Consider the following 27,286-nt stretch of genomic DNA (forward strand, 5'->3'; position numbering starts at 1 on the left):
GCGCTTAGCGCTTCATTTGTCACAGAAAACAATGTAGCCAACCCTTGCACACTCGCTGTATGCGTAACATAAGGCGCTGTATGCGTAACAGGCCGAGAAAATCCCAAGCAGTTCGCCAGGAAGTCACGAGAGGGTGCATTCAACGGCCGCCCATTTCCTCTGCAGGCGTGGGGGAAAATGGTAATAACTCCACTTCTAGGGCGAGTAGAACAATAATTCAAAGTTTACATTAAAGAGGAATGTTCCAATTAATTTTCGGTAGCAAAAACAAAAATCGTAATTTTTTGGATTTGACCACCTCTGGCTCCCCTAAAGTGCTTACTGAGTCCACATTTCATTTATGCTTTACGCTAGCTATGTGATCATTAAATATCCATCCTTCTTGCATGTGCGATGGAAACACATCACAAATTACACATTCTGCTCCATACTCACTTCTGCCTCGTTTTATGAAGACTTATTCTTCTGAGTATTTTACTCGGAGCTTACCTTTGGCATTTTCAGTTCGTCTGAAACAATAAAACACTTTAATAACAAATTAACCGCAGAAAGAGAGACTACTTTGCGCGAAGCCTATACTGAACTAAGGGAAAAATGGAAACTCTGCAGCGCTAACGCGCCGTGATACTCCTGAATGAGCTGAGTCAACTGCGATAGTAAAAACTTCCGTTATTCAGGTTAACAGCTGGAGTCAAAATATAGGTTCACCCAAGAATTTGGAGAAAAAAATTGATAGTATGAGAAAATTTCTCTGTAATCTGGGACAAATTACCATCCCGAAAGTATTTTTTGGGACACCAATTTCTTTTATTAGGGAACCTCGACTGTCCTGGAAGACCGGGACATCTGACAGCGCTAGGTAGACGGCTTCCCTACAGATGCACTAATTTTTCCACGTTATTTCATCACTTCAACGGATATGGACACTCTGTATCTACCGTTTATGGCAACTTACAGATGTTATGTTCTATTAGCAAAGGCAAGAAAATGGACCTCTGAGAGGAAACAGAGTATATATTCGCATCCTCAGCTCATCCTAATCCATTCTGAATGAACAGCTGGAGCTAGCCAATAAACGTTTTCTAAGCAATTTCTTTGGGCTGTTCACAATACAAATTGCACCCGTAACAGTTACACCACTGCAGTTTAAGACACCAGTAGGTTTGCACAAATATAAATTACCTTGATGGCCAAATATATGCCGGCCAGTGTGACTCAGCTCTAGGCGCTTCAGTCTGGAACCACGCGACAGCTGCGGTCGCAGGTTCGAATCCCGCCTCGGGCATGGATGTGTGTGATGTCCATAGATTAGTTAGGTTTAAGCAGTTCTAAGTTCTAGGGGACTGATGACCTCAGATGTTAAGTCCCATAGTGCTCAGTCCCAGTTGAACCATTTTTTGAACAAATATGTTGCTCTCATCCCACCCTCCGACTTTTTAATTTTGTATTTCCTGCAATTAGCTTATGAACTGTGGTGATAACCAAACATCTGTATACATAAATTTGTGTAGACCTACACATAGACCTACTTTATAATATGCAGTCGGTTGATTGTGAAGTTTGGTAGAGCACTTCCCCGTGAAATGCAAAGGCCTCGTGTTCGAGTCTCGGTACGGCACACAGTTTTAATCTGTCAGAAAGTTTCGGTTTTGAAGTATTTCGTCAACAGCTTCCACTGACAGTAAATAGAAAAACCTACTAAAAACAATTTATCCCACTTAAGCCGTAAACATTTTTCTGTTATTAACATGTTACATTTTGAACACCTTTGGTCAATACTTAATGGATGATACCTTCGTATCTTTGCTTAATGATAATCTTTGCATTGTAAAGAAAAACGTCAAATATATAACACATGTGCGATATTCAACACGCATTTTAAGAATATTATGAAATGTGGCACAGTAGCTTATTTACAATATGTGTGTTGGGGCGGAATTAAAGAACATATACATCGAGCTAGGTGACGACGTGGACCACAACAAAACAAATCTTCATCTGCTGGAACGTGTGTAAATAAGCGCTTTAGCGTATTTTTATTAATTAAACAACTGATAAATTGGCACTATATATACAAACATTCTTGTGCAGACTGGGGCAGACGACATAGTGTTGATCAAAACGTCTGTGTAAAGAAAAATATTAGCCATCCGAAGATAGCATGGTAGCCCGAAACAGGTAATGGCACTAAAATAAAACAATTAAAATTTTTGGCTAGATGCGTAATTCACCGACACCCATTTTTATGTCGGACGCCGTGTCAGCATTGCTGCACATGTTGTCAATAACAGCAACAATTATTCGGTGCGCCAGATTATAGACCGAACTGCAGAACTGCAGCGCCGTAACAACAAAATGACCGTTCTGTGGATGAAGGAGTACTACGGCATCAGGGGAAAATGAAGCAGCCGGATACTTTCCTAAGAGTGTCATCCACCGTAGGACAAAAACGCCCGGACGTGTTTCTTAAGCCCCCCAGAAACGATACGACTTTTGCGTACGGTGCGTGTGCCCCAACATGGTATACAACGCACTCCAGCGGCAGTTATCAGCTTTTTCCGGTTCGTAAATCACACAAGCAAGTTCTGTTAACTTACACGTTTTCTCCCACGTCCATGAGCTAGTCGTGTTCTTCCGTCTGTAGTTGTAGTTGTTGTGTTGTTGTAGTGGTCTTCAGTCCAGAGACTGGTCTGATGCAGCTCTCCATGCTACTCTATCCCGTGCAAGCTTCATCATCTCCCATTATCTACTGCAACTTACATCCTCCTGAACCTGCTTAGTGTATTTATCTCTTGGTCTCCCTTTGCGATTTTTACTCTCCACGCTGCCGTCCAAAATTAAATTGGTGAACCCTTGATGCCTCAGAATATGCCCTACCAACCGATCCCTTCTTCAAGTTGTACCACAAATTTCTCTTCTCTCCAATTCTATTCAATACCTCCTCATTAGTTATGTTATCATCCATCTAAACTTCAACATTCTTCTGAAGCACCACATTTCGGAAACTTCTATTCTCTTCTTGTCTAAACTATTTATCGTCCATGTTTCACATCCATACATGGCTACACTCCATACAAATACTTTCAGAAACAACATCCTGAAACTTAAATTTGTTCTTGATGTTAACAAATTTCATTTCTTCAAAAATGCTTGCCTTGCCATTGCCAGTCTACATTTTATATCCTCTCTACTGCGACCATCGTGAGTTATTTTCCTCCCCAAATAGCAATACTCATTTACTACTTTAAGCGTCTCATTTCCTAATCTAATTCCCGCAGCATCACCCGATTTAATTCGACTACATTCCATTATCCTCGTTTTGATTTTGTTGATGTTCATTTTATACTCTCCTTTCAAGACACTGTCCATTCCGTTCAATTGCCCTTCCAAGTCCTTTGCTGTCTCTTACAGAATTACAATGTCATCGGCGAACCTCAACGTTTTTATTTCTTCTCCATGGATTTTAATTCCTACTCCAAATTTTTCTTTTGTTTCCTGTTTTGTTTACTGCTTGCTCAGTATACAGATAGAATAACATCGGGGATGCGCTACAACCCTGTCTCACTCCCTTCTGAACCACTGCTTCCAATTTCATGCCCCTCGACTCTTATAACTGCCATCTAGTTTCTGTACAAATTGTAAATAGCCTTTCGCTCCCTGTATTTTACCTCTGCCACCTTGAGAATTTGAAAGAGAGTATTCCAGTCAACATTGTCAAATGCTTTCTCTAAGTCTACAAATGCTAGAAACGTAGGTCTGCTTTTCCTTAATCTATTTTCTAAGATAAGTCGTAGGGTCAGTATTGCCTCACGTGTTCCAACATTTCTGCGGAATCCAAACTGATCTTCACCGAGGTCGGCTTCTACCAGTTTTTCCATTCGTCCGTAAAGAATTAGCGTTAGCATTTTGCAGCTGTGACTTATTAAACTGATAGTTCGGTAATTTTCACATCTGTCAACACCTGCTTTCTTTGAGATTGGAATTATTATATTCTTCTTGAAGTCTGAGGGTATTTTGCCTGTCTCATACATCTTGCTCACCATATGGTAGAGTTTTGTCAGGACTGGCTCTCCCAAGGCCGTCAGTATTTCTAATGGAATGTTGTCTACTCCCGGGGCCTTGTTTCGACTCAGGTCTTTTAGTGCTCTGCCAAACTCTTCCCGCAGTATCATATCTCCCATTTAATCTTTTCTACATCCTCTTCCATTTCCATAATATTGTCCTCAAGTACATCGCCCTTGTATAGACTCTCTATATACTCCTTCCACCTTTCTGCTTTCCCTTCTTTGCTTAGAACTGGGTTTCCATCTGAGCTCTTGATATTCATACAAGTGCATTTTTATATTTTCTCCTTTCATTAATTGAATTCAATCTCTCTTCTCTTACCCAAGGATTTCTATTAGCCCTTGTCTTTTTACCTACTTGATCCTCTGCTACCTTCACTATTTCGTCTCTCAAAGCTACCCATTCTTCTTCTACTGTATTTCTTTCCCCCATTCTTGTCAATCGTTCCCTAATACTCTCCCTGAAGCTCTCTACAACCTCTGGTTCTTTCAGTTTATCCGGGTTCCATCTCCTTAAATTCCCACCTTTTTGCAGTTTCTTCAGTTATAATCGACAGTTCGTAACCAATAGATTGTGGTCAGAGTCCACATCTGACCCTGGAAAAGACTTACAATTTAAAACCTGGTTCCTAAATCTCTATCTTGCCATTATATAATCTATCTGAAACATGTCAGTATCTGTAGTATACGTAAATTAAAACTTCAATATCCGTGAACATGTTGTAAGGCAAAAAGTAAAGTACTATGTCCAGTCAGGAAGGAAAATTAAAGTATTAAAATTCCATTAGGAAAAGTACGATTCAAATTTACAATAGTCCTCCACGTAAAATAAAAATTATTTCACTATGCTTAGTTTTACTTGATCACAGTTCCTGTTCAGTAGAAGAATCGTTACATGTGAATTACCAAATTTAAAAGAAGAAAGGACAAAATATCTTACTGCAAGAAGTGCATGCTATCCTGTTGAATGCACATAAAGTCGAATATTATGGTGTATTCTTATATTAAATTAATAAGAAAGCATCAGAATGTATTAAAACGCGAAGGGTAGAAAAAGAATATTTAAATGTATTGGGGGAAGTGGCAACAAAACGACTATTCACGTAGGTGTGTAGAATATATGAGTCTGGAGATACACCATGTGACTTTCGGAAACGCATCATCCACACAATTTCGAAGACGGCAAGAGCTGACAAGTGCGAGAATTATCGCACAATCAGATTAACAGCTCATGCATCGAAGCTGCTTACAAGAATAATATACAGAAAAATGGAAAAGAAAATTGAGAATGCGCTAGGTGACGATCAGTTTGGCTTTAGGAAAAGTAAAGGGACGAGAGAGGCAATTCTGACATTATGGCTAATAATGGAAGCAAGGCTAAAGAAAAATCAAGACACTTTCATAGGATTTGTCGACCTGGAAAAAGCGTTCGACAATATAAAATGGTGTAAGCTGTTCGAGATTCTGAAAAAAGTAGGGGTAAGCTATAGGGAGAGACGGGTCATATACAATATGTACAACAACCAAGAGGGAATAGTAAGAGTGGACGATCAAGAACGAAGTGCTCGTATTAAGAAGGGTGTAAGACAAGGCTGTAGCCTTTCGCCCCTACTCTTCAATCTGTAAATCGAGGAAGCAATGATGGAAATAAAAGAAAAGTTCAGGAGTGGAATTAAAATACAAGGTGAAAGGATATCAATGATACAATTCGCTGATGACATTGCTATCCTGAGTGAAAGTGAAGAAGAATTAAATGACCTGCTGAACGGAATGAACAGTCTAATGAGTACACACTATGGTTTGAGAGTAAATCGGAGAAAGACGAAGGTAATGAGAAGTAGTAGAAATGAGAACAGCGAGAAACTTAACATTAGGATTGATGGTCACGAAGTCAATGAAGTTAAGGAATTCTGCTACCTAGGCAGTAAAATAACCACTGACGGACGGAGCAAGGAGGACATCAAAAGCAGACTCGCTATGGCAAAAAAGGCATATCTGGCCAAGAGAAGTCTACTAATATCAAATACCGGCCTTAATTTGAGGAAGAAATTTCTGAGGATGTACGTCTGGAGTACAGCATTGTATGGTAGTGAAACATGGACTGTGGGAAACCCGGAACAGAAGAGAATCGAAGCATTTCAGATGTGGTGCTATAGACGAATGTTGAAAATTAGGTGGACTGATAAGGTAAGGAATGAGGAGGTTCTACGCAGAATCGGAGAGGAAAGGAATATGTGGAAAACACTGATATGGAGAAGGGACAGGATGATAGGACATCTGCTAAGACATGAGGGAATGACTTCCGTGGTACTAGAGGGAGCTGTAGAGGGCAAAAACTGTAGAGGAAGACAGAGATTGGAATACGTCAAGCAAATAATTGAGGACGTAGGTTGCAAGTGCCACTCTGAGATGAAGAGGTTAGCACAGGAAAGGAATTCGTGGCGGGCCGCATCAAACCAGTCTGTAGACTGACGACAAAAAATAAATAAATAAATAAAAGGGGGGGGGTTACGAACCACCAACAATCTGACTTTGGTTACAAAACTGTGACGCTACTTGCTGAGCCAAGTCGACCATAACTGTTGGTTGTCTATATCTAGCACCTTAATATCTCCTGAAAGATGTAATCGAAGCCATATTACTAACTGAAATTTGATTATAACAAATTGTACCAAGAACAATCGGTTTCTGATGGCTCCTCAACATGCCGTTCCCTTGAAATGGGTACGCAAGTTACAGTAATTCCGTTACCACGAATATTACTATTCTCGTCATTTTATTACAACGACTCACACAATTAACGACCGGTTTTCGAGAAATCGTCAGTTTGCTCGTGCTCAGAAACGGCATGTTGATCGGGCCAAGTATGTCACGAAATAAGCGTCAAATGAAAAAACTGCAAAGAACGAAACTTGTCTAGGTTGAAGGGGGAAACCAGATGGAGCTATGGTTGGCCCGATAGATGGCGCTGCCATAGATCAAACGGATATCAACAGCGTCTTTTTAAGTAGGAACCCCCATTTTTTATTACATATTCGTGTAGTAAATAAAGAAATATGAATGTTTTAGTTGGACCCCTTTTTTCGCTTTGTGATAGATGGTGCTATAATAGGTTTTTTAAATTAAAATACGGAACGTAGGTATGTTTGAACATTATATTTCGGTTGTTCCAATGTGATACATGTACCTTTGTCAACTTATCATTTCTGAGAACGCATGCTCTTACAGCATGATTACCTGTAAAAACCACATTGATGCAATAAACGTTCAAAATGATGTCCGTCAACCTTAATGCATTTGGCAATACGTGTAACGACATTCCTCTCAACAGCGAGTAGTTCGCCTTCCGTAATGTTCGCACATGCATTGACAATGCGCTGACGCATGTTGTCAGGCGTTGTCGGTGGATCACGATAGCAAATATCCTTCAACTTTCCCCGCAGAAAGAAATCCGGGGACGTCAGATCCGGTGAACGTGCGGGCCATGCTATCGTGCTTCGACGACCAATCCACGTGTCATGAGATATGCTATTCAATACCGCTTCAACCGCACACGAGGTATGTATGGACATCCATCATGTCGTAAGTTTATCGCCACTTTGTCATGCAGTGAAACATCTTGTAGTAACATCGGTAGAACATTACGTAGGAAATCAGCATACGTTGCACCATTTAGATTGCCATCGATAAAATGGGAGCCAATTATCCTTCGTCCCATAATGCAGCACCATACATTAACCCGCCAAGGTCACTGATGTTCCACTTGTCGCAGCCATCGTGGATTTTCTGGTGCCCAATAGTGCATATTATGCTGGTTTACGTTACCGCTGTTCGTGAATGACGCTTCGTCGCTAAAAAGATCGCGTGCAGAAAAATCTGTCATCGTCCCGTAATTTCTCTTGTGCCCAGTGGCAGAGCTGTACAATACGTTCAAAGTCGTCGTCATGCATTTCCTGGTGCATAGACATATGGTACGGGAGCAATCGAAGTTGATGTAGCATTCTCAACACCGACGTTTGTGAGATTCCCGATTCTCGCGGTATTTGTCTGCTACTGATGTGCGGATTAGCTGCGACAGCAGCTATAACTCCTATTTGTGCATCATTTGTTGCAGGTCGTGGTTGATGTTTTCACATGTGGCTGAACACTTCCTGTTTCCGTAAATAACGTAACTATCCGGCGAACGGTCCGGACACTTGGATGATGTCGTCCAGGATACCGAGCGGCATACATAGCACAAGCCCGTTGGGTATTTTGATCACAATAGCCATACATCAACACGATATCGACCTTTTCCGAAATTGGTAAACGGTCCATTTTAACACTGGTAATGTATCACGAAGCAAATACCGTCCGCACTGGCGCAATGTTACGTGATACCACGTATTTATACGTTTGTGACTATTACAGCGCCATCTGTCACAAAGCGAAAACAGTGGTCCAACTAAAACATTCATATTTCTTAACGTACTACACGAATATGTAATAAAAAAATGGGGATTCCTACTTTAAGAAAAACGCAGTTGATATCCGTTTGACCTATGGCAGCGCCATCTAGCGGGCCAACCATAGCGCATCTGGTTTCCCTTTTCAAGCTTGACGAGTTTCTTTCTTTGTAGTTTTTTCGTTTGATGCTTATTTCGTGAGATATTTGGCCCTGTCACTATCAGTGGACCACCCTGTATACATACGGATTTCAACTTAAAGCCAATATGGCGCCTCACAACTCTGTACTGAAGGGAAATGGCGTGCATGTGACGTAGGTGGCGTTGTGCCATCTCGTTGATCAACGTACAAAAGCAGGTTCGGAATATCTGACATGCTAGATATTGCTCTGCACGTTGGGAAAGACTGCCGAACGTGCTATTCCACGCTATGACGACAGAAACTCGGCACGCTCAACGTTCGGATTCACGGTCCGTGTGTCGACGGTTGTTCACAGACCTAGAAGACGTGCGGCGGCAAATCAGAATCTTCTGGAACTGTATGTGGAGGCCATCGTACCAACAAACGCGAAGATATTTTGCAGCTATACGGCCAAGTCTCCCTGTACGTCCGTGCCTACTCTCTTGGTATGGTCGCCACATTCTGCCTCCGCTTTAATTCATACCCTAAAAAATGTTTCTTTATATCTGATCGAGAAGTGAAATACCAATATTCATAAATTTAGCTTTAAAATTTATTTAATGGAAAGAAATATTTTCTTAAACGTTTCATCCCCTGTTGCTGAGAATACACAGAAAGATAGATCCTTTATCATGTAGCTACAAAATAGCAGGTCAGCAACTGGAAGCAGTTAATACCATAAATTATCTGGGAGTACGCATTAGGAGTGATTTAAAATGGAATGATTATATAATGTTGATCGTCGGTAAAGCAGATGCCAGACTGAGATTCATTGGAAGAATCCTAAGGAAATGCAATCCGAAAACAAAGGAAGTAGGTTACAGTACGCTTGTTCGCCCACTGCTTGAATACTGCTCAGCAGTGTGGGATCCGTACCAGATAGGGTTGATAGAAGATATACAGAAGATCCAACGGAGAGCAGCGAGCTTCGTTACAGGATCATTTAGTAATCGCGAAAGCGTTACGGAGATGATAGATAAACTCCAGTGGAAGACTCTGCAGGAGAGACGCTCAGTAGCTCGGTACGGGCTTTTGTCAAAGTTTCGAGAACATACCTTCACCGAAGAGTCAAGCAGTATATTGCTCCCTCCTACGTATATCTCGCGAAGAGACCATGAGGATAAAATCAGAGAGATTAGAGCCCACACAGAGGCATACCGACAATCCTTCTTTCCACGAACAATACGAGACTGGAATAGAAGGGAGAACCGATAGAGGTACTCAAGGTAACCATCGCCACACACCGTCAGGTGGCTTGCGGAGTATGGATGTAGATGTAGATGTAGATTCAACTCTCTTAGGGGTCGAGTTTCCAGGCACACTGAAACACGTAGATCTATATTTTTATTTCTAACCGAGAAGTCAAATGTCATAGATATAGCCTTAAAAATCGTTTAGCAGTTTTTAGTAATTATTTATTTTCAAAGAAAAGCTTTCAAACATTATTTTACTCCCTTAGTGGTTGAATTTCCAAAAATGTTGAAATACGATTTTTTTTTATTTTCTGGCCGTGAAATCAAATACCTGTTTTCCTAGTTCTAGCTTCAACACTTTCTTAATAGTGACAAATTTTCAAAAAAGGCTTTCATCCTCTATTTCACCCCCTTAAGAGTGGAATTCGGGACAATCTCGTTTAAACGATTAGTGCCTACAGTATAAGATCCACACCAACTTCAAGTTTCTGTCCTTAGCCTTTCGGGTTGGGCAGTGATGAGTCTGTGAAGCAGTGTGACCCTGTTTCACCCCCTTAAGTGTTCAGTTTCCAAATACTGTGACACGCGTATATTTTATTTCGAACTGAGTAGCCACATTTAAATTTTCGTGTATTTATCTTTAAAAATGCTTTCATAATAGAATACTTTCATAAAAAATCTCATCCCGTGTTTCACCGTGTTCAGTTTCCTGGTTCAGTTTCCAGAAACACTGAAACACATATTTTTTATATGTAACCGAGAAGTCAAAAACAAACGTTCACAGCTGTAGCTTTAAAAATACTTTAGTAGTTCTCTAATAATGCTATATTTACAAAACAGGTTTTCACCCACTACTTCACGCACATAGGTTAAATTTCCAAAAATGCTGAAATCTGGGTCTCTTTGTCTTAAGAGTGACGATTTTCCAAAATAAACTATCATCCCCTGTTACACCCGCTTAGGATTGGAATTTCGAGAAATCCCTTCTTAAACGACGCCTGCAGCATAAGGTCCACATCTTCTCCAAATTTCAAGCTTCTGTCTTTAGTGATTTGGGCTGGGCGTTGATGAGTCAGTCAGTGAGTCACGACATTGCCTTTTGCATACTGAAACGCCAAAGAAACTGGTATACACATGCGTATTGAAGTACAGAATACGGCGCCGCGGTCGGCAACGCCTATATAAGAAAATAAGTGTCTGGCGTAGATGTTAGATCGGTTACCGCTGCTGCAATGGCAGGTTATCAAGATTTAAGTGACTTTGAATGTGGTGTTATAGTCGGCGCACGAGCTATGGGACACAGAATCTCCGAGGTAACGATTAAGTTGAGATTTTCCCGTACAACCATTTCATGAGTGTGCAGCAAATACCAGGAATCCGGTTAAACATCAAATCTCCGACATCGCCGCAGCCGGAAAAAGATGCTGCAATAACGGGGCCAACAACGACTGAAGAGAACGGTTCAACGTGATAGAAGAGCATCCGTTCCGCAAATTGCCGTAGATTTCAACGCTGGGCCGTCTATAAGTGAAAGCGTGCGAACCATTCAAGGAAACATCATTGATATGAGCTCTGGAGCGAAGGCCCACTCGTGATGAAGGCACGACACAAAGCTTTACACCTTGTCTGGTCCCGTCAACACCCACATTGGACTGTTGATGACTGGAAACTTGTTGCTTGGTCGGACGAGTCTCGTTTCAGATTGTATCGAGTGGATGGACGTGTAAGGGTATGGAGACAACCTCATGTATCCATGCACCCTGCATGTGAGCAAGAAACTGTTCAAGCTGGTGGAGACTCTGTAATGGTGTGGGGCGTGAGCTCTTGGTGTCGTATGGCACCCCTGATACGTCTACATACGACTCTGACAGGTGACACGTACGTAACCATCCTGTCTGATCACTTTCATCGATTCATGTCCATTGTGCATTCCGACGACCTTGGGCAATTTCCGCAGGAAAAATACTAACGCCAATTCTTTACAGACGAATGGAAAAACTGGTAGAAGCCGACCTCGGGGAAGATCACTTTGGATTCCGCAGAAATGTTGGAACACGTGAGGCAATACTGACCCTACGACTTATCTTAGAAAATAGATTAAGGAAAAACAGACCTACGTTTCTAGCATTTGTAGACTTAGAGAAAGCTTTTGACATTGTTGACTGGAATACTCTCTTTCAAATTCTCAAGGTGGCAGGGGTAAAATACAGGGAGCGAAAGGCTATTTACAACTTGTACAGAAAGCAGGTGGCAGTTATAAGAGTCGAGGGACATGAAAGGGAAGCAGTGGTTGGGAAAGGAGTAAGACAGGGTTGTAGCCTCTCCCCGATGTTATTCAATCTGTATATTGAGCAAGCAGTAAAGGAAACAAAAGAAAAATTCGGAGTAGGTATTAAAATTAATGGAGAAGAAGTAAAAACTTTGAGGTTCGCCGATGACATTGTAATTCTGTCAGAGACAGCAAAGGACTTGGAAGACCAGTTGAACGGAATGGACGGTGTCGTGAAAGGAGGATATAAGATGAACATCAACAACAGCAAAACGAGGATAATGGAATGTAGTCGAATTAAGTCGGGTGATGCTGAGGGAATTAGATTAGGAAATGAGACACTTAAAGTAGTAAAGGAGTTTTGCTATTTGGGGAGCAAAATAACTGATGATGGTCGAAGTAGAGAGGATATAAAATGTAGACTGGCAATGGCAAGGAAAGCGTTTCTGAAGAAGAGAAATTTGTTAACATCGAGTATAGATTTGTCAGGAAGTCGTTTCTGAAAGTATTTGTATGGAGTGTAGCCATGTATGGAAGTGAGACATGGATGATAAATAGTTTGGACAGGAAGAGAATAGAAGCTTTCGAAATGTGGTGCTACAGAAGAATGCTGAAGATTAGATGGGTAGATCACATAACTAATGACGAGGTTTTGAATAGAATTGGGGAGAAGAGGAGTTTGTGGCACAACCTGACAAGAAGAAGGGACCGGTTGGTAGGACATGTTCTGAGGCATGAAGGGATCAAAAATTTAGAATTGGAGGGCAGCGTGGAGGGTAAAAATCGTAGGGGGAGACCAAGAGATGAATACACTAAGCAGATTCAGAAGGATGTTCGTTGCTGTAGGTACTGGGAGATGAAGAAACTTGCACAGGATGTAGTAGTATGGAGAGCTGCATTAAACCAGTCTCAGGACTGAAGACAACAACAACAACAACACTTTAACTTAAACTAACTTACGCTAAGGACAACACACACACTCATGCCCGAGGAAGGACTCGAACCTCCGACGGGAGGAGCCGCGCGAACCGTGACAAGGCGTCCTAGACCATGGAGCTACCCCGCGCGGCACCTACTACTATGGTCTACGGTCCAGTCGCGGTGTAAGGAAGTGACGCTTCTAAGTTAATGCAATCAAAAGATACAGCTACTTATATCTCAGTTTTGGCACTCGGAAACTCACTCGTCAAATCCAGTCGGCTACCTCCTGTTGAGGTAGAACCATGAAATTTTTCACAGTTCAAATTAAAGGGAAAAATCCTAAAATTGTTAATTTGTAGCTATACCACACTAAAAATGATTTTATTCTCATTTGTTATCCGGCTTCAAACTTAAACATTCTCTAAATTCTGGGAATTCCCGAGTCCGATATCTTGCCAGTCTCAATGTCGATAACAGCAAAAATGTTCGAGGGTCTCTATTCCTGGCCTGGATGAACTGTGCTTAGCTATGTTTGTACGAAACCCTCAGAGCATGAATGTTACTCGTACCTGGCCAGTTTTCATTTGGGTATTACTTTAACGATGTCAGAGGCTGTGCTTACGCTGGGACCCAGCAGCAGAACTTACATTGCTGCGAGCGAAACGAGAGGCATTGAAATTTGTAGCCTTGATTGTCTCAAATATTTGGCTACTTTTTCCGGAATATGTAACGATTTCAGTGATCGTGGTTAGGATAGGAGGTAATAGGTCCGGTTATGTAAAATACCAACTTACGTAATTTACGAAGCAAAAGCTGTTATGGACGAGCACTGTCACTGGCTACCCACATTAGACTCCGCTACGTTGTGTTTTCATCCCGTCATTCTTCATGGCCAAACAGTTACCAACCGCAACACGTAACAAGGATGGGTACACCGTAAATGCACCTTTACCGTTTGTTCTCCCCACAGTGTTAAAGCCGTGTGCACGTAGTAGATACAACGATGGCATGTCGGAGGTCATGTAAGAGGAGTCGAACTACAGGGTTATTACAAATGATTGGAGCGATTTCACAGCTCTACAATAACTTTATTATTTGAGATATTTTCACAATGCTTTGCCCACACATACAAAAACTCAAAAAGGTTTTTTAGGCATTCACAAATGTTCGATATGTGCCCCTTTAGTGATTCATGCAGACATCAAGCCGATAATCAAGTTCCTCCCACACTCGGCGCAGCATGTCCCCATCAATGAGTTCGAAAGCATCGTTGATGCGAGCTCGCAGTTCTGGCACGTTTCTTGGTAGAGGAGGTTTAAACACTGAATCTTTCACATGACCCGACAGAAAGAAATCGCATGCGGTTAAGTCGGGAGAGCGTGGAGGCCATGACATGAATTGCTGATCATGATATCCACCACGACCGATCCATCGGTTTTGCAATCTCCTGTTTAAGAACTGCGGAACATCATGATGGAAGTGCGGTGGAGCACCATCCTGTTGAAAGATGAAGTCGGTGCTGTCGGTCTCCAGTTGTGGCATGAGCCAATTTTCCAGCGTATCCCGATACACGTGTTCAACCGTTTCTTCGCTCACTGCAGGCCGGCCCGTTGATTTCCCCTTACAGAGGCATCCAGAAGCTTTAAACTGCGCATACAATTGCCGAATGGAGTTAGCAGTTGGTGGATCTTTGTTGAACTTCGTCCTGAAGTGTCGTTCCACTGTTATGACTGACTGATGTGAGTGCATTTCAAGCACGACATACGCTTTCTCGGCTCCTGTTGCCATTTTGTCTCACTGCGCTCTCGAGCGCTCTGGCGGCAGAAACGTGAAGTGCGGCTTCAGCCGAACAAAACTTTATGAGTTTTTCTACGTATCTGTAGTGTGTCGTGACCATATGTCAATGAATGGAGCTACAGTGAATTTGTGAAATCGCTTCAATCATTTGTAATAGCCCTGTAGTGACCGCAATGGAAAGACCAGATAAATTAGACTAAACAGATTTCTATGCTAGTACTGGCTGGCTCTTCAGATTCCATAATTTGTACAATAATCTCTAACAGAAAAGTGTGTGTATGTGTGTGCGTGGAGGGACGGGGGGGGGGGGGGGGGGGGGAGAGAGTTTAAGCGCAGCCGTTGAAAATCTAACTATTGCATAAATAATTGAATACTGTTTTACTAACGGCAAATTTATCTTTGGCACAGGTGTACCATGCTGATGAGACTGGCTTGTTTCCTAAGTCCGTCTCCGACGATATGCAGGCCAGCAGGAAAGGCAGTTTAACATTTGGATGTAAGGTGAGTAGCGAAGCACTTGCCCGTTTCTGTGCTACTAATGATAGCTCATAGCAGCTGATGAATCTTCCGGTCTGTACGGCCGTGGTCAAAGAAGCTTTTCGGCTCCCTGATGCGTTTCTGCGACCCAATAACAGTAGAAAAAAGCACGACGATAAAACACAGAGATGGAAGAACACGGTTCCTCTTCCTTTTCTCAATAAAGTAGCTGATCAGGTCCGCAAGATTTTATAGAAACATGACATCAGACCGGTTTTTTGACCAACTAAGAAACTATGTCAAGCTCATCGATCTCTGTCAGGAAGTGGAGAGTATAAAAATGGTTCAAATGGCTCTGAGCACTATGGGACTTAACAGCTATGGTCATCAGTCCCCTAGAACTTAGAACTACTTAAACCTAACTAACCTAAGGACATCACACAACACCCAGTCATCACGAGGCAGAGAAAATTCCTGACCCCGCCGGGAATCGAACCCGGGAACCCGGCGTGGGAAGCGAGAACGCTACCGCACGACCACGAGCTGCGGACAGTGGAGAGTATAAGAATGCATATATGGAAAGGTGTTTATTGGTGCTACCAAGATACGTCTGAATACATGCCTGAAAGAACTTAAATATTTGTATGTAGATTGAAGGTCGAGGGGAAGAAAGGAAAGGAATGGGAAGGGATTATTGACGTCAGCTGCATCGCGGGATTATGCGGTATCAATCGCGTTGTGTGAAAACGTGTGTCGGACGGGGATTCGAACTCGGATCTCCTGCTTACTAGGCAGTTAGGTTAGTCTCCGCGCCACCCGGAACACGGTGTTTATCGCAACTGCGCGGACTATATAACTACGCCTCTCGCCCGACCCACACTCCCATCTAGTGCCATCTATCCGCAATGCCTCTCCATGTCCTCCATGCTCGTTACTCACAAGGGAACCTCCCTATCGCACCCCCCCTCAGATTTAGTTATAAGTTGGCACAGTGGATAGGCCTTGAAAAACTGAACACAGATCAATCGAGAAAACAGGAAAAGTTGTGTGGAACTATGAAAAAATTTAATAAATTATACCAACTGCGTAGTCCATGCGGATGATAAGCAACATCAGTGAGCAAGTGAGCTCAGGAGCGCAGTGGTCCCGTGATTAGCGTGAGTAGCTGCGGATCGAGAGGTCCTTGGTTCAAGTCTTCCCTCGATAAAAAATTTTACTCCCTTTATTTTCGCAAAGTTATGATCTGTCCGTTCGTTCATTGACGTCTCTGTTCACTGCAATAAGTTTAGTGTCTGTGTTTTGCGACCGCACCGCAAAACCGTGCGATTAGTAGACGAAAGGACGTGCCTCTCCAATGGGAACCGAAAACATTTGATCGCAAGGTCATAGGTCAACCGATTCCTCCACAGGAAAACACGTCTGATTCATTCTATACGACACTGGTGACGGCATGTGCGTCACATGACGGGAATATGTTGTCGACCCACCTAACTTGTACATGGGTAAAAAGATTCTTCTACCTTGCCCCATTTAGGTTTTCTTGTGGATGTGATAATCACTCGCAAAAAAGTGATGAAAACATAAGAGTTTGTCACATAAACTCACAATAAAAAATTAAACTTTTCACTCGAGGGAAGACTTGAACCTAGGACCTCTCGTTCCGTAGCGGCTCTCCCTAACCACATGAACACAGCGCTCCTAGACTCCCATTGTCCTTGATGTTGCCTATCTTCGCATGGACTACTCAGTTTGTATATTTTACTAATTTTTTTCATAGTTCCACACAACTTCTTCCTGTTTTCTCGATTGATCTGTGCTCAGTTTTTCGAGGCCTATCCACTGTGTCAACTTATAACTAAATCTGAGGGGGTTGCGATGGGGAGGTTCCCTTGTCAGAGATACCCACAGGAGGTCGGACTTGTTTGTGCATCCGTACTGAAGGAGTATTCGTTGCCCATCCGGGCGAATCAATTATATGAATGCGTGATGTCTGTCCTAAAGAACAGACACCGTCCATTCATTCTATGGCCAAATTTAATGTCTTTCAGCGAAATATTGCCCGAGATATAACAGCTGAAAATCACCAAAAATTCACGCTCGGTCTTGTGGAAGGTCGCGCATGGAGTCAAACAAGTGACTTTATCCCGGCCAGGATTGCTTCGACGAATGTTAAACTTTACCAATGTTCATCGGGCACACGTGCGAATGTTCACACAATTTCGTCGAAATCCGTGATGGACGACCAGTAAAAGTGTTCCGAAATTAGGCAATTTTACATCCAATGATCCATCCTCATTGTTGGGGTAGTAGCACCACTCTTATTCCACTAGCAGGAAATTTGAATACATGCAATATTTCATATGTAGAAACACGCCAACCAACTTTCCTCTATGCCGCGCAACTCCTTGACGGTGCGATATTTTTTCGGCAGTGCATCTTTGTTTCGTATCTCCTGAAGCAATGGGCCGGTTTCAACCAAACATCGTACACAGATCACTCACTGGTTCGAAACACTCGCTGTGGTAGTAAGAACCAGGTAAGGAGGAGAGATTGCAATACATCCAGCAAATAATTGAGGATGTAGATTGCAAGTACTACTCTGAGAAGAAAAGATCAGCAGAGGAGATTAGTTCGTCTCGGGCCGCATCAAACCAGCTAGAATAATGATGGGTCAACGAAAGAAATACACTGCTGGCCACCGCAAATGCAACACCCTGAAGGAAGCATCCGAATGAAGTGAAATTTACACCATGGGTTTGCAGCGATGAGATATGCAACTGATTAGAATTTCAGCGCAGACGTACATCACGCGCGCCTGTGGCGCCACCTCATCGCGCCATTTAAGGCTTGGCGATTTCGACGAGTGTACGTTCGGCACGTGTGTTTACCTTGTGGTTGTTTCACACGACGATCAGTTATGCCTCGTAGACAACAGCGAAGATCATTTGATCAAGTATCCGAGTTCGACAGAGGAAGGATAGTGGCTTACTGAGATTGTGGATTATCATACAGAGAAATCGCTAGTCGTGTTGGACGAAACCAAACAACTGTAATGCGGATATATGACCGTTGGATGCAGGAGGGCACGACGGACCGACGTGGTCGATCGCATTCACCTCGGTGCACCACTGCACGTGCTGATAGGCAAATTGTGCGCATGGCAGTGACGGATCGCTCAGTGACATCCCGAACCGTAGCACAGCACATTGCGTCTGTAACGCATCATCCAGTGTCTGCGCGTACCATTCGACGCCGTTTACAGCAGAGTGGTCTGTCCGCAAGACGTCCATTGCTTCGTCTACCATTGACGCAGAACCACAGACGTCTCCGTCGCCAATGGTGTGATGACAGACGGATGTGGACGGCAGAATGGAATGACGTTGTCTTTACTGACGAGGCACGCTTCTGTCTGCAGCACCACGATGGTCGGATTCGAGTGTGGAGACACCGTGGAGAGAGGATGCTGGACAGCTGCATTATGCACCGCCACACTAGTCTTGCACCGGGTATTATGGTATGGGGCGGTATTGGATATTACTCTCGCACGCCTCTAGTACGCATTGCCGGTACTTTAAATAGCCGGCGCTACATATGCGAGGTGCTGGAGCCAGTTGTCCTTCCTTACCTTCAGGGCTCGGCCACAGCAATATTTCAAAGGATAATGCGCGACCACACGTGGCACGCATTGTCCAAAGGTTCTTCGTCAATAACCAGATTGAATTGCTTCCCTGGCCGGCTCGCTCTCATCTTTCGCCGATAGAAAACATGTGCTCCATGGTTGCTCAACGAGTGACCCAGATTACATCCCCAGCTGCCACACCAGATGATCTTTGGCAACGTGTGGAAGCTGCTTGGGCTGCTGTACCCCAGGAACACATCCAACGTCTCTTTGACTCAATGCCGAGACGTGTGGCAGCGGTGATCTCCAACAATGGCGGCTACTCTGGCTACTGATTCTGGCAGGAACCACATGTCACAGACGTCTGTAAACGTAATCATTTGATACTTGGTCAACATGTTATCTACAAAATAAATTTTGTTGTGCTACCTCTTGTCTTTCTTGATGTTGCATTTACGGTGGCCAGCAGTGTAGTATTCCGGCTTGTACCCGACCACAGATTCATGTCGCGTATTATGACTTAAGTGGGCAACAGCGTACTGGTGTGTCGAGTCTCCGAGGTAAGAAGACAGCGGTTTCCATTGTTGTTTGCGCACTTATGTCACAGACAACATACTTACGTCACGAACAACACCGACATGCGGTATCTGTAGGTTCTGCCCATCTTTTCTCTCTCTCTCTCTCTCTCTCTCTCTGTGTGTGTGTGTGTGTGTGTGTGTGTGTGTGTGTGTGTGTGTCAGTTCTCTCAATGGTCAACGTACAATTGGAGCTGTAGTGTAAGAAGGATGAGTACGAAGCTAATGTGGCAGCCCTGGGAGCAATGGTCACCAAATCCCGGCAATGGGCCTGGACAGCCGTCATTTGTCAGTCGGTCCAGCGCGCGCTGCCACGCGGTTCTCCAGACGCGTCTCCAGACGGCCGCTAACCCAATTCCCAGCGAGCGGCAATCTCGACCGCCGCGCAGATTGGCCGACTCGCCTGATGACGGCCGCAATTGGACGGGCCAAGGCCGCCGGCCGCGCTATTCCAGAACCCTGCCTTCTATAAATAGCTCCTGAGCCCCCTGTCGGATCAAATCCGACGACCCGGCGACTTCAAGAGCTCTTTTTCCTGGCGATTCCCACATTTGGAGGAACCTTTTTTCTGCATCCTTCAACGACTCTTTCTCGGCCCACTGCGTCATCTGGACCGAGGTCAACGCTCTTGATGTCCTTGATAACGACACTCAGCGACCACTGTCCACCACGTCGTTGCAAGCATATTTTTCTATTACGAATGCAGCAGTAAAAGAAACAAAAGAAAAATTCGGAGTAGGTATTAAAATCCATGGAGAAGAAATAAAAACTTAGAGGTTCGCCGATGACATTGTAATTCTGTCAGAGACAGCAATGGACTTGGAAGAGTAGTTGAACGGAATGGATGGTGTCTTGAAGGGAGGATATAAGATGAACATAAAAAAAAAAAAAACGAGGATAATGGAATGTAGTCGAATTAAGTCGGGTGATGTTGAGGGTATTAGATTAGGAAATGAGACGCTTAAAGTAGTAAAGGAGTTTTGCTATTTGGGGAGCAAAATAACTGATGATGGTCGAAGTAGAGAGGATATAAAATGCAGACTGGCAATGGCAAGGAAAGCGTTTCTCAAGAAGAGAAATTTGTTAACATAGAGTATAGATTTAAGTGTCAGGAAATCATTTCTGAAAGTATTTGTATGGAGTGTAGCCATGTATGGAAGCGAAACATGGACGGTAAGTAGTTTGGACAAGAAGAGAATAGAAGCTTTCGGAATGTGGTGCTACAGAAGAATGCTGAAGATTAGATGGGTAGATCACATAACTAGTGAGGAAGTATTGAATAGAATTGGGGAGAAGAGGAGTTTGTGGCACAACTTGACCAGAAGAAGGGATCGGTTGGTAGGACATGTTCTGAGGCGTCAAGGGATCACCAATTTAGTATTGGAGGGCAGCGTGGAGGGTAAAAATCGTAGGGGGAGACCAAGAGATGAATACACTACGCAGATTCAGAAGGATGTAGGTTGCAGTAGGTACTGGGAGATGAAGAAACTTGCACAGGATAGAGTAGCATGGAGAGCTGGATGAAACCAGTCTCAGGACTAATGACCACAACAACAACAACAACAACAACAACAACAAATGCAGCACAGGGCACTCACTGTAGCATCCACTGCGCTGAGGACATGTCCGCAGCTGTGAAGCTGGTCTTGCTTCGAAAAGGAAGGGATACACTCATGTCAAATTGATTTGCTGACACCTATATTGAAGCCGGCTGCTGTGGCCGAGCGGTTCTATGCGCTTTAGTCCGGAACCGCGCTGCTGCTACGGTCGCAGGTTCGAATCCGGCATCGGGCATGTGTACTTTGGTTAGTTAGGTTTAAGTAACTCTCAGTCTAGGAGACTGATGACCTCACATGTTAAGTGCCATACTACTCAGTGCCATTTGAACACCTTTATTGAGGTACACCTCCTAATATCGTGTTGGACCTCCTCTTTTCCAGCGAAGTGCAGCAATTCGACGTGGCATGGACTCAACAAGTCATTGGAAGTCCCCTACAGAAATAGTGTACATTACTGCCTCGATAGCCGTCCATGATTGCGAAATTATTGCTGGTCCAAGATTTCGCGCACGAACTGACCTCTCAATTACGTTCCATAAAATTTTCATCAGATTCATACCAAGTGATTTGGTGGCCAAATAATTCGCCCCAGTTGGCTCTGAGCACTATGGGACTTAACATCTATGGTCATCAGTTCCCCAGAACTTAGAACTACTTAAACCTAACTAACCTAAGAACAGCACACAACACCCAGCCATCACGAGGCAGAGAAAATCCCTGACCCCGCCGGGAATCGAACCCGGGAACCCGAGCGTGGGAAGCGAGAACGCTACCGCACGACCACGAGATGCGGGCTCGCCCCAGTTGTCCAGAATGTTCTTCAAAGCAATTTCGAACAACTGTGGACCGGCGACAGGGCGTATGGTCACCCATAAAAATTCCTACTCCAAATTTTTCTTTTGTTTCCTTTACTGCTTGGTCAATATACAGATTGAATAAAATCGGGGATATCCTAGAACCCTGTCTCACTCCCTTCTCAACCACTGCTTTCCTTTGGGGCCCCTGCCACCACCGAGCGAGGTGGCGCAGTGGTTAGCACACTGGACTCGCATTCGGGAGGACGACGGTTCAATCCCGTCTCCGGCCATCCTGATTTAGGTTTTCCGTGATTTCCCTAAGTCGTTTCGGGCAAATGCCGGGATGGTTCCTTTGAGGGGCACGGCCGATTTCCTTCCCACTCCTTCCCTAGCCCGAGCTTGCGCTCCGTCTCTAAAGACCTCGTTGTCGACGGGACGTTAAACACTAACCACCACCACCACCCCCCTGCCACATGGTTTCTGTACAAATTGTAAATAGCCTTTCGCTCCCTGTATTTTAGCCCTGCCGCCTTCAGAATTTGAATGAGGGTGTGCCAGTCAAACGCTTGTTAAACGCTTCTCCACAAAAAAATTATTCACTCTTTCAATGCAATTGCTGTGATGTTTTCTTATGTAAACACTTTGTTATTTTTGTTTCTCTGCCCCCAGTGGTTCTATCCTTTATACCATTACAAAAATTTCCGTCACACTACACTTTCAGTGGGGCTGCAGTCCCGCTATGTCCTTAGAGTGGGGTTGAAACGCACAGGGTGTGGCAGTAGATGTCAGGAACGCCGTTCTGTTGCTCGTCTTACTGCGAACTGTCTTATTCGACAGCGAAATTTGTGGGGAGTCAACGCCACGAGGGAAGGGATGGTTTGATTAACGCCCCTTGTGCCATTCCCTGAGGGCATTTTGGTGCCGATTTTGACGACCCGCATGTCTGAAATATTTTCCTCGGCCACCTATCGGAAAGGCGCGTGATTTCAACGTTGGGTGTCGCGGTTCTGATCTCTACCGCAGAGGCGCCGATAGGAGGGGTGAAATGTGGGTATGAATGCGTGTGACGACGTTCTCTTCGTGTGATCACGATGAGAGGCACCCACGTGCCTTGCTCATACTGTGGCATCAAGCAGTCAGGTCTGCAAGATGAGTGGCCTGCCAAGCGAGTGGATTCATTCTTATCTGTCGAGTAACATGAACTCTAGTACTCACAATAAAGTTACAAATTATCCTCCTGCATGAATAATGCGCAACGGAAACGCACATCTGACTATCAGTAATTTACAGAACTCTGACTGTTCACTACGCACTGGCAATACCACATTTTCTTTTTTTTATTTAACGGCTTTTATCAACACGTGGCCATCGCACTGAATATGAGTGGCGCACACATTATAAATTCTGGATATCATGACAACATACAATTCGAAGGAAAAGGTCACCAATCTTTTTCTTTTCACTATCTTATTTATTCCGATAAATTCTATAGCCTAAACACACAAATTCTATAACCTACAACAATGACACATGAGAAATTCCGCCCCGTGGGCATGGCTTTACATTGGTGATTCTCTATCTTATGGTCTCGTAATTATTCAACGCTACAGTGCACTTTCTGGACAGGATGGTGGATCTTTTTGCTATATCTCACACTTCGACTCTCACAACCATCATCACGAAACTTTCCTCCAGACCGAGCGGTACAAAAGGAACATGCATAACCCACTACCTCTGAAACTACCTTGCTACTCTCCCATGCAAACCACACATACTTAAATTACATGACATAAACCACACTGCAACATGGAATACAACATAAGGAATAGTCACAACATTATAATCACATCACTTTCAGCTTTCCCACTTCAATTAGTATTCATCCCAGTTCCACACGACACTGCCCCACTTCGTAACTTTTCTTTCCTACTACGAACTCTGGACGTTATATGCACGTCTTCCTGTGCAATGCAAGCCAAGTGGCGTTGCTACAGGGTGTTTCAAAAATGACCGGTATATTTGAAACGGCAATAAAAACTAAACGAGCAGCGATAGAAATACACCGTTTGTTGCAATATGCTTGGGACAACAGTACATTTTCAGGCAGACAAACTTTCGAAATTACAGTAGTTACAATTGTCAACAACAGATGGCGCTGCGGTCTGGGAAACTCTATAGTACGATATTTTCCACATATCCACTATGCGTAGCAATAATATGGCGTAGTCTCTGAATGAAATTACGCGGAACCTTTGACAACGTGTCTGGCGGAATGGCTTCACATGCAGATGAGATGTACTGCTTCAGCTGTTCAATTGTTTATGGATTCTGGCGGTACACCTGGTCTTTCAAGTGTCCCCACAGAAAGAAGTCACAGGGGTTCATGTCTGGCGAATAGGGAGGCCAATCCACGCCGCCTCCTGTATATTTCGGATAGCCCAAAGCAATCACACGATCATCAAAATATTCATTCAGGGAATTAAAGACGTCGGCCGTGCGATGTGGCCGGGCACCATCTTGCATAAACCATGAGGTGTTCGCAGTGTCGTCTAAGGCAGTTTGTACCACCACAAATTCACGAAGAATGTCCAGATAGCGTGATGCAGTAATCGTTTCGGATCTGAAAAATGGGCCAATGATTCCTTTGGAAGAAATGGCGGCCCAGACCAGTACTTTTTGAGGAATGCAGGGACGATGGGACTGCAACATGGCGCTTTTCGGTTCCCCATATGCGCCAGTTCTGTTTATTGACGAAGCCGTCCAGGTAAAAATAAGCTTCGTCAGTAAACCAAATGCTGCCCACATGCATATCGCCGTCATCAATCCTGTGCACTATATCGTTAGCGAATGTCTCTCGTGCAGCAATGGTAGCGGCGCTGAGGGGTTGCCGCATTTGAATTTTGTATGGATAGAGGTGTAAACTCTGGCGCATGAGACGATACGTGGACGTTGGCGTCATTTGGACCGCAGCTGCAACACGGCGAACGGAAACCCGAGGCCGCTGTTGGATCACCTGCTGCACTAGCTGCGCGTTGCCCTCTGTGGTTGCCGTACGCGGTCGCCCTACCTTTCCAGCACGTTCATCCGTCACGTTCCCAGTCCGTTGAAATTTTTCAAACAGATCCTTTATTGTATCGCTTTTCGGTCCTTTGGTTATATTAAACCTCCATTGAAAACTTCGTCTTGTTGCAACAACACTGTGTTCTAGGCGGTGGAATTCCAACACCAGAAAAATCCTCTGTTCTAAGGAATAAACCATGTTGTCTACAGCACACTTGCACGTTGTGAACAGCACACGCTTACAGCAGAAAGACGACGTACAGAATGGCGCACCCACAGACTGCGTTGTCTTCTATATCTTTCACATCACTTGCAGCGCCATCTGTTGTTGAAAATTGTAACTACTGTAATTTCGAAAGTTTGTCCGCCTGAAAATGTACTGTTGTCCCAAGCATATTGCAACAAACGGTGTATTTCTATCGCTGCTCGTTTAGTTTTTATTGCCGTTTCAAATATACCGGTCATTTTTGAAACACCGTAGATAGACGGCTCACTCACCTTGCTTCTCTCTCAGAGTATTACAGTTTGAATCAAGCGTCACACGGAAACATAACACGCAAAATAATATTAAGAACATATTCATCACACACGCGAGTCCTCGACTGATACCATGGACGAGTACTTCTCTTTATCCTTTGTCTCATACACAGATTGAGACTCACACAGTACTCACCACGTGGAAGTACTCGTCTCTAATTTCAAGTCCTGCACACGTCATTCCTTAAATATTTCAACTTATAGTACACACGCTAGTAATTCAGCTTAACTTAAGCACTCAGAAGTATTTCAACTTATTGCTACACGTGGTTTCATCGTGACCGTTGGTCACTTCCGAAGATTACTACGATCCCATTAATATTACCTGCCTGACATTTAATTCTCCCCACAAAAGTTCCTGAAATAGAGAAATTATTATTTCAAACTACTCTTAAATATTCCACATGCATACCATGTCTCCACTCTTTTATCTTTACGGAGCACACCTAAGACAGGTCTTAACAGCACAACGTCCAGCGACAGAGTGCTGAAACATGGCCGTTCTTCAGGTCAACTCACATCTCTGCCGAAGTGGGGGAGCACCTTGCTACCGTATTGGTCAGCCACATTTCAGGCGCTCAAAGCTCAGGTAAATTTCATCTCTTTGGTCCCACCAAAGGTGGCCAAAGGATCGTCTCAAAGATGATCATATATTCACATTCACTATCTGCGGTTAGCAGACGACCATACATTCATTCATTTCACAGATCTCACCAAACTGGATGTAGGGATTTATTTTGTGGGAGTGCACATGCGATCAATTAAATAAATAAATTGCCATTTTTTCCCACACTGGTATCCGGCTTCTCTGTATTAATTGAAATTGAGTTATTTTACAAAAAAAAATGTGTTGTTCTGACAAAAATAATGAAGTATGTTGTACCTATTTTCAATGTCGGGCGGTACTGTACCCTTTCAACGATAACAACAAAAACGAACGAAAACACTCTTTAACCCTCACTTTCGTCGACGACACCTAAAATATATTAACTTTTTACAGTTTTCAATAAACAAAGCCGACTTATGATGACAGAAAGGCTGTAACAAGAAAATACAATGTTTTTGCATAGAAGGCGGAACCTACAGGAAATAAGCAAAATAATGTGAACACCTGTATTTAATTGGGAATTATTAAGGGATTCGAACCCTATTTGCCCGTAATAAAGATGCGCTTCTTCTTGGAATATTGGCATATAATGGCTGCGCAGTCTCCAGTGGAATGTTGCGCAACTTTTGGGTTAAAACCTCTTCCAACTCCTACAGTGACGGCGGAGGCGAAAAGCTGCTCTGGAATCTGCGCCCCAATATCGCCCACAAGGGACTGTGGTGACCAGGGAAGACGCTGCAGTTAAGTTACATGCTCCTCAAACGACGATTGTACTGTCCTGGCTGTGTGGACGGGTGCATTATCGTCTTGAAATATGGCACCATTGTTGGGAGCAACATTTCAATCATGGGGTGCACCTGATCACTAAAAATGTTCACATGGTCGTTGGCTAAAACACGGCCTTTGAGAGTACTACCCACACAATCACACTCCCACCTCCATGCTTAACCGCTAGAATGAAGCAATCAGGATTATAGGCCTCCTTTGGTGTTCTCCAAACGTAAACCGGGCCCGGTGTTGGAAATAACGAAAACTTTGACTCGTTTGTCCATATGACGTGTTTCCACCAATCAGCCGTCGAGGATTTATGCTCCTGACACCATGCTTTACGATTCTTTGCGTTGTTGTCGTCACTAATGGTTTCGCCGTAACAGCTCGTCCGTGAATAATTGTTGTATGGAGTTC

The 27,286-nt window shown here is 43.7% G+C and overlaps 1 long non-coding RNA gene across 1 annotated transcript in view; it reads left to right on the forward strand.

Moving 5' to 3' along the window:
- The window catches only part of LOC126109735 (uncharacterized), a 196,045-nt gene that overhangs the window by 99,456 nt on the left and 69,303 nt on the right, over positions 1-27,286 (forward strand). Inside the window, exon 2 of the long non-coding RNA XR_007523720.1 lies at positions 15,279-15,371. This is a non-coding gene — a long non-coding RNA (uncharacterized LOC126109735). The remainder of the gene's footprint in view (positions 1-15,278; positions 15,372-27,286) is intronic.

Source organism: Schistocerca cancellata, chromosome 12, assembly GCF_023864275.1.
Source record: "Schistocerca cancellata isolate TAMUIC-IGC-003103 chromosome 12, iqSchCanc2.1, whole genome shotgun sequence".
Classification (NCBI taxonomy): Eukaryota; Metazoa; Arthropoda; class Insecta; order Orthoptera; family Acrididae; genus Schistocerca; species Schistocerca cancellata.